General features: G+C 39.1%; 1 long non-coding RNA gene across 1 annotated transcript; it reads right to left on the bottom strand.

Annotated features, from left to right (window-relative positions):
- Positions 1 to 3,353: 3,353 nt before the first annotated feature.
- Positions 3,354 to 5,657, bottom strand: LOC116792989. Its single transcript, XR_004359335.1, has 2 exons — positions 5,195 to 5,657; positions 3,354 to 3,766 (listed from the first exon to the last, which is right to left on the bottom strand). It is a non-coding gene; the product is annotated as an uncharacterized LOC116792989 (long non-coding RNA).
- Between the last annotated feature and the right edge of the window lie 1,465 nt (positions 5,658 to 7,122).

Genomic DNA, 7,122 nt, shown 5'->3' with positions numbered 1-7,122 from the left:
TGCTTTCTTTCCCAAAAACTGCGAAACCTGATCTTACTGGACTGTAAGCAGAGAATTGGAAGAGTCTAAGAAACCATCAGTGTGTAGGGTTTGTTAGTATATGCTGTGTCAACAAAACATGGCTTATGGCAGATTGATTCTGCAGGCTCAGCAGTCCTAAAGTAGGCTAATGTTTGGCTGGGAGACCACCTGGGAATCCTGGGCACAGTAGGCACAAACCAAGAGGCCAAGATCAAACCCTTGGCAAATATTAAACCACAGATGCTGAATGAGCAGAAAGACTTCGTTTGGTACCGTTGCTGCTGCTGAGCTGACAGATGGGAATGACACCCGACAAACAGCCCTTCCCCCAGTGAAAGCTTTCTGTTGATCTGCAAATGGCTGAAGGACATCCAGGCAGCAGCATTCAGTGTAGCCTCTTTGGGGCTAAAGGGACCATGTATTATCTGTCTGTGAAAGCAAAAAGGTTTTGAGGAAAGTCAAAAAATTCCCTTTTCTTTCTTTCTCGTGAGGCAGTGTAGGAACAGCTACCACAAGGAGACAGGGAAGAAGAAGGAAATGTGGCCTCTGTGGCTGAGAAAAAGACTGGGACTTGGGTTTTGCCAATTCCAGCCTAATGAGTGGATTTGAAGCAAAATTGTTCTGGGGAAGGGTTGATAATAGAAAAATGTATCTGGTAGATTTTGTTTTTGCTGTAGATCTATGATAGGAACAAAAAGGAAAAAGAAATGTTACCACTGTAGGACTGCTGGAAGTCCAATTTTCTGTCTCTTGGCTGTCTTAGCAATTTAAACAGATACTCTCTTCTAAATGTCTGGCATTCCTAATTATTGCTGTAGCTAATTTGTCTTGTCTTTTTCATGTTATTTTATTACTTTCTATCTGATAAAGTGTATTTTTGTATTTTAAAAACAGTGATGTATAGCTTTTTATCATTCAATTTTTAATAACATTTTTTGCAGATTTACCAGGTGAATCGTGCCAAGAAAAACAATTTTCCTCAGTTATTTTCCTATAGTTGAGTGGTGTCTCTCCTTTCTTGATACTTTATGACCTCAGAAGATCTTTATTGTTGTCTCAGAAGGTCTGGAAGGCAAAGATTAAATTTTGCTAAGGTCTAATCAGATTTTCATAAAGTTGAGCCATAAGATGAGGTTGTTTCTGTCTCCATTTTTGACTGGTTTGCACTTTATTTTTTTAAATTGCATCTCTGACTTCCCTGCTGTGGTGATTTCACACTGGTAGTCACAACACTGTCTCCTTCTCAAGAGAGAGGAAAGCTGCAGAGAGTGGGCTGCTAAGGAGCTCAGTGCGATGGCAGAGTTCTTGATCCTGTTCCCCTGAAATTTTTGTGATGCTTTTCCACGTCTGAATTGGAAGAGCAGGGCATATAAGTTCTTGGCTGCTGTTGCTGATTTTCTTGGTATAACTGTAGTGATACTCTGTAAACATCTCTGAAGAACCAGTGCCATAGCAGACAGGAAAAGTGAACGGCAGGTCTGTGTCATGTCCATAGACTGACCATGGGCAGGTGGTGGGAGTTTTCCAAATGGTTGTAACATGCAATGCAGCTTCTCTTGGTTCAGCACTTAGAGTAGGGTAAGGTCTGTGCTTTTGGAGAGCTCAGAGTGTGGGTCCAAAGTGCAAGACTTTGACAGCACCAGTCAGAACCTGCTGCTCTGCGGTTGACACTTACCTGACTGTGTAGACCATAATTTGTTGATTGCCCCCTAGTTTGCTTCAGTCCTACTTTTTGCAACTGATCCAACAGATAAGAAATGTGAGGTGCTGGCTTCACCTGTATCCATGCCACAACTCCTACTTCCTTTGAGAGAGCTCTCTTCCTTTGAGAGAGCTCTCTTCCTTGTCATACTCTTCTGCTTGTTTTTCTTGGGTTCTCCCCTCAACCCTTTATCTGCTAAAGGATTTCTATAATGCAGGCAGAAAAGGCATGGTGTCTATTTTCTCAAGGTACTTAGTAGGTGCAACATTGATGAATAAAATGGTTGTGGGAGCCAAATATGGGATTAATAGCTTCTATTATATTTAATTACCCCTTTGACCACCTGCTTAGTGGTATGGGACTTTTGGTGGATGGATAAAATGGATATGCAACAGGAACAAAAGGTGAAGGGAGGAGAATTAAAAGATAGAACAATATATTTCACTTTTTTCAAAGATTATTCTTGCCCTGCTAATTTGTGGAAAAGAAAACCAATTGAGTAACATTGTCACCTAGTCTAGAGTCATGTTGTTAAAGACAGTCATAAAGAAGAAGAATTAAAAGATGCGTTTTGTAATGCTGGGGCCAAAAGTCCACCTGTATGCTGTGTGCTAGTGCTTAGTACTGAGTTATTTGCCCCCTTGGATTATGAGGGCCAAATCTTGTTTACAGTTTGCACCCATTTTAACCCAAGAACTATTAGTTTTTCTGGGATGAATCCTCGCATCTGTGCACTGAGGTGATAAGTGTGTCACCCAGCAGGCTGGTGGTGAGAGCTGTCCTGTCTGGGAGGGCTCAGTGCCATGTCCTACTGCAGGGCAAGGCAGTACAGCTGGAATATCCTGTGTGCTCTTAACATCCACCCTGCTTTTAGCTGACTGCATCCCTGGGAGCAGCTTGTGTGGATAGCTGACCTGCATCTTAGTGTTTGTTTCCATCCTTATTCTTCAAATACTGTCGAGTTAAAATTATGAACAAACCAGCCTGGCAAACTTGGCAGATTCTCACTTTATTCATGACAGCAGATCTAATGTTCCTTGACAAATTGTTCCAGAGAAACTGTCTTGTAAAATACAAAATCTGCCAGTTTCTTAATACCAAACTATATTCCTATTAGGACACAGTGTTAATGGTTCAATAGAAAATACAATGCTTGCTGCAGAGTGAATCTGAAATCATCTAGCATACTTGATTGTTAACTGAGCTAACTATCCAGTGAGTGCATCGGCTGCCATCTGTCCATTTACTTGACAGCCTTGTCAGGGGGGAAAAAAAAAATAATCTTGAGAGCTGGCAGTGGTCCAGTTTGCTGCAGGTCTGCTTTCTAGTGTTTTTGTAGCAGATGTTGTGCCACATGCCCAAAGCTGCTGCATGTAAGCTGCTGTGTGCTCAAATTTTTAATTTTGGGGGTGTCTGACTGTCTTTGACACAAGATTTGCATTTCTCTAGCAACCCCTTATGGGGTGCCTTTGTTATAATGATAATCTGATGAAAGAACCAGAGTCAAATCTTCTAGGCCTTTGTCACAGGTTTTCTGATGGCTTCAGTGGACACTGGATTGGACCCTGACTTGCTAATTGTTGTTTGTTTTTTGGTTTTTTTTTTAATATTTTTAATTTAATTCTGTATATTTTAAAGTTTGGCATTTATAAAACACTTACTATGGAATTAGGGAGCCCTCGAGTTTGCACTGTGCTTTTAAGGAATTCATTATGCTTATCTGAGATTCTCCAAAACTGTTTATATACATAGATATGTATATGCCTCTAATGGACAGCCAAACTAGAAATGATGCCAAATTTTTCCTTCTGTTATCTTCCACATATAACATAATTCCACCGAAAGCCAGTTGATCCTAAATTAATGTAAATCAACCAAGGTGAGGTGAAGCTTTAGAAACTGCTGTGTTTTTCAATTCCATGATTAAAATGCCTTCCTCCTCCTGTGCAGCTCGGTGGTTGTCAGCGGAGTAGCAGGAGGGAATTATCATCTTCCTGCAGCAACCCCTGCTGCAGCTGATAGGGAAGATTTCTTCTCTCCTTCCTTGCTTTTCATTAACAAAAAGCAAAAGGAAAAGAAGTCAATTAGGGAATGCAACATGATATATCTCTGTACATTTTCTACATGTCATCCACTTCAAGAGATTTGCTATATGAAACTGATAACATGGTTATCCACAGCATCTTTCTTCCATCCTGGTTTATGTTTCCACTTGATCACTTTGTGGTGGACTGCCTGTATGAGTTCTTGGAGGATGAAAGATGGTTTGACTGTGTCTGTTCAGCTGTAAAAACAACAACCAGTAGATTTGCTTCTGACTGTATGTGTAAATAAAATACAGAACAAGAGGTGACCTATTTTATGTGTTAGGCATGGGAAATTTTCCAATCTCAGTAATTAATTTGTCACCTTTCAGTGGAAAACTTATAGATTGTTTCTTCAGCATGTGGCTTAATTTGCTTTTGTACATTGTCCGTGCTTCTTTGAGCTTAAAATATGTGATTCAGAGTCTCTGCTTCTGAAAATATCAAAGGTGTACGAAGTAAAAATGTGATTACAAGACTCAATCTTCTTAATTAGTCTGTATTGTTCAGTCTGTTAAAAGCCATTTGCCTGTCAGGGAAATGCATCCCATGTGCAGGGAACACTGCTGGAGTGCTGCAGAAGTGATATGTTTTGAATATCCTGAGTTTTGGGAAAGGCCTTCGTAATATCTCTAACTAGAATACCAACTAGGTAGTTAATCATAATCTAGCATCTGAGGCTGAGAAATGCTCCTAGTTCATGCAGACATCTGTTACTCAGCAACAAACGTCACTCTCTTTCCACATGAATTATTAGCAAACATTAAAAAGACAGGTATACAGTAAAAGTTTAATGCCTATGAAATGACCTGTGAGGCTGCAAATGTCTTAGCACATGGAATATAATTCCGAGTAATAAAGAGATGAACATTCCAGAGTATTTATGATGATTTAAAAAAAAAATTAAAAAATACTGCTGCCATGTAAAAATGAAACAAAGAATTCAATTTACTGTTTCAACAATGCATGCTTTACAAATGTACATGCTATGGTTTATGGAGGCATTTAGCTGAACAAGGCAACAAATGTTTTCTGGGAAGTATTTGTCTACAGTTGAAAATGTGTAGTTGCTTTCCTAAGGATTGGAAGTAATCTTGCTAAAGCAGAACAAGGAACTTTTACAATATCAAAATGCCAGTAGAGTGGACAGAAAAACTGAAGTCAGGTGAAGATATGGCATTTATTGATCTTATCTGATAAAATATTTCACCTTTCTGTAACTACCAGTACAAGAATAGAATTAGAACAAGCTGTAGCTATCACAAGCATTATATTTCCCATACAATGCATAATTTAGGTTACATACAGGCAAGTGTCTGCAGTATTTTTCTAACATAGACATCAAGTTCTATAATATTTCCATCAGGACAGTTTCTCTTGTTCTTACCTGTTTAATCCAGAGACAGATGTTGACAGTTCTGGTGCCCAAGTGCTTGTGCCAGTGCTCCAGGATGCAGCACCTATCTGTGCTGGGTGTGCATTGGTATAGATACTGAACCAGATATGATTTAATCATGGTAGAAATAGTTTGGAAGACAAGCAATAGAAACAAAGAACTTGAAAGTTCATATAAATAAGGCTGTGTAGAAACCTTACTTTTTTATCTTCTCTCCGTCCTCCTAATCCTAAAGTCAGGCACTCTTCCTGTCACTCTCCTTTTCTCCATTGCTTAGCAACACTCATGGGTGAACTTACTTAAAGCAGAGCTTTGTTCCCAGATGTGATTTTGGTAATATTTGCAGGCTCAACAGTTCTAAGATGTGAAAATCAACCCCCTTCCTCCCCACCACTATTAGCCTACTTTGCTAAATAGTCTTTCTTGTTCTCTCCTGCACCCCAGGCATGTTTCAGTTTTTGTCTCTACTGTTTTGATCTAACCAAGAGTCTTGTGGAAAGAGGGGGGAGGTTCAAATAAAGCTTTAATTATGGAGAACACTCATACAGTGTGCGCAACAAAGCTGCGTGTTGGGCATAGAATTTGAGCGTAAATGCAGAATAGGTCAAGAAAAGAATTGTTATTTTTCTCAATTTGATTTTTTTTTTTAAGTTGAGATAGAATAAATGGCATTTTTCACACCAACATTTACATGCTGAATTGGTATGACCAACTGCATATTACAATATAGCCTTGAACAATCACTTTAAGTGGGGAGAAGAAACAGTAGCTAATTGCTTCCTACATAGTTTCTCTAATTTTGGCAATACAGTGACATATCAGCACTTCCTAGAAACATTCAGCTTGCCAGGCTAATCTGTATCTTTATTCAGTCCTATTTCTGTAAGATGATCTGGTTTATCCATTTGGTTTCCTCTTCCTTTGTCTGGCTGCTTTTCTGTAGTTGACTATACTTTCGGTTCTGGGTGGGTTTTGTGTGTGTTTTCTGCAAGCCAGAAGATGTTAATGTACATCTCTTTGATCTTAGAGACAAGCTAGATCACTCACCAAGGAGACTTGTGTTGAAATGCAAACATTTTCTATTGAAGTCTCTCTCAATTTATGTGTAGAACGCTGTGTTTATATGTAAAAGCTGGAGGTAAGTCTTCAAGAGTTCTATTGCTTCAACAGTGCCATAACCATGTTCTGATATTCCATTGAAAACTCCCTGTGTTTTGAAATGGAAGACTTCCCATTTATGGCAAAACGTAGAGCTTTTGCCAGGCAGAATAATCTAATGTAAAGGCTTTTATATTTCAGCCTGTATTGTGGATTTTGAGGTTGACACTTGACTGAATTACCAACCTTGTGAAATCAGTAATTTTGGGGGGCCTGTTGCTCAGAAGGGATGAGGTTGCACATGTGCTCCCTCAACTCTAAGACAGTTAATAAAATGAGTAACCCTAAGAAAAGGCAGAGCAAATAAAATGCAGTGGCCAATTTCTAGCATACCTTTCATGATAGTCACAAAGAAGATTCTGGGAAAAGGCTGCAGCATTTTTCTTTGACTTGGAGAATTGTATTTTATCTGTAATCTACTTGACTCAGTTTGTCTGGATAGAAACCAAATGAAATTCTGAGTTACTGTGCATTCTCTCACTGGGTTTTGTATCACAGAGCTTCGTTGTAGCATACTGTCCTTTCAACAGGAGGATGAATTAATGAGGACCTGTGTATCCCTACATGAAGTCATTTATAACATAAGAGAATTCCTGAAAGAATTCAAGACAACTTTATAATTCTTTATTCTGTCTTCTGTGTACTAGTTAGTGTGTTCCTACTGCTGCACCTTGTTTCTCCATGGAAAGTGTGCTATTCCCTTCATATTCTTGCATGGTAACTATGTAGTCTCTTTAGTTAAGTGCTGGATATTATGAGGA

Source organism: Chiroxiphia lanceolata, chromosome 12, assembly GCF_009829145.1.
Source record: "Chiroxiphia lanceolata isolate bChiLan1 chromosome 12, bChiLan1.pri, whole genome shotgun sequence".
Taxonomy (NCBI): Eukaryota; Metazoa; Chordata; class Aves; order Passeriformes; family Pipridae; genus Chiroxiphia; species Chiroxiphia lanceolata.
The sequence above is the reverse complement of the archived record's forward strand: the minus strand, read 5'-3'. Positions and strand labels throughout refer to the sequence as shown.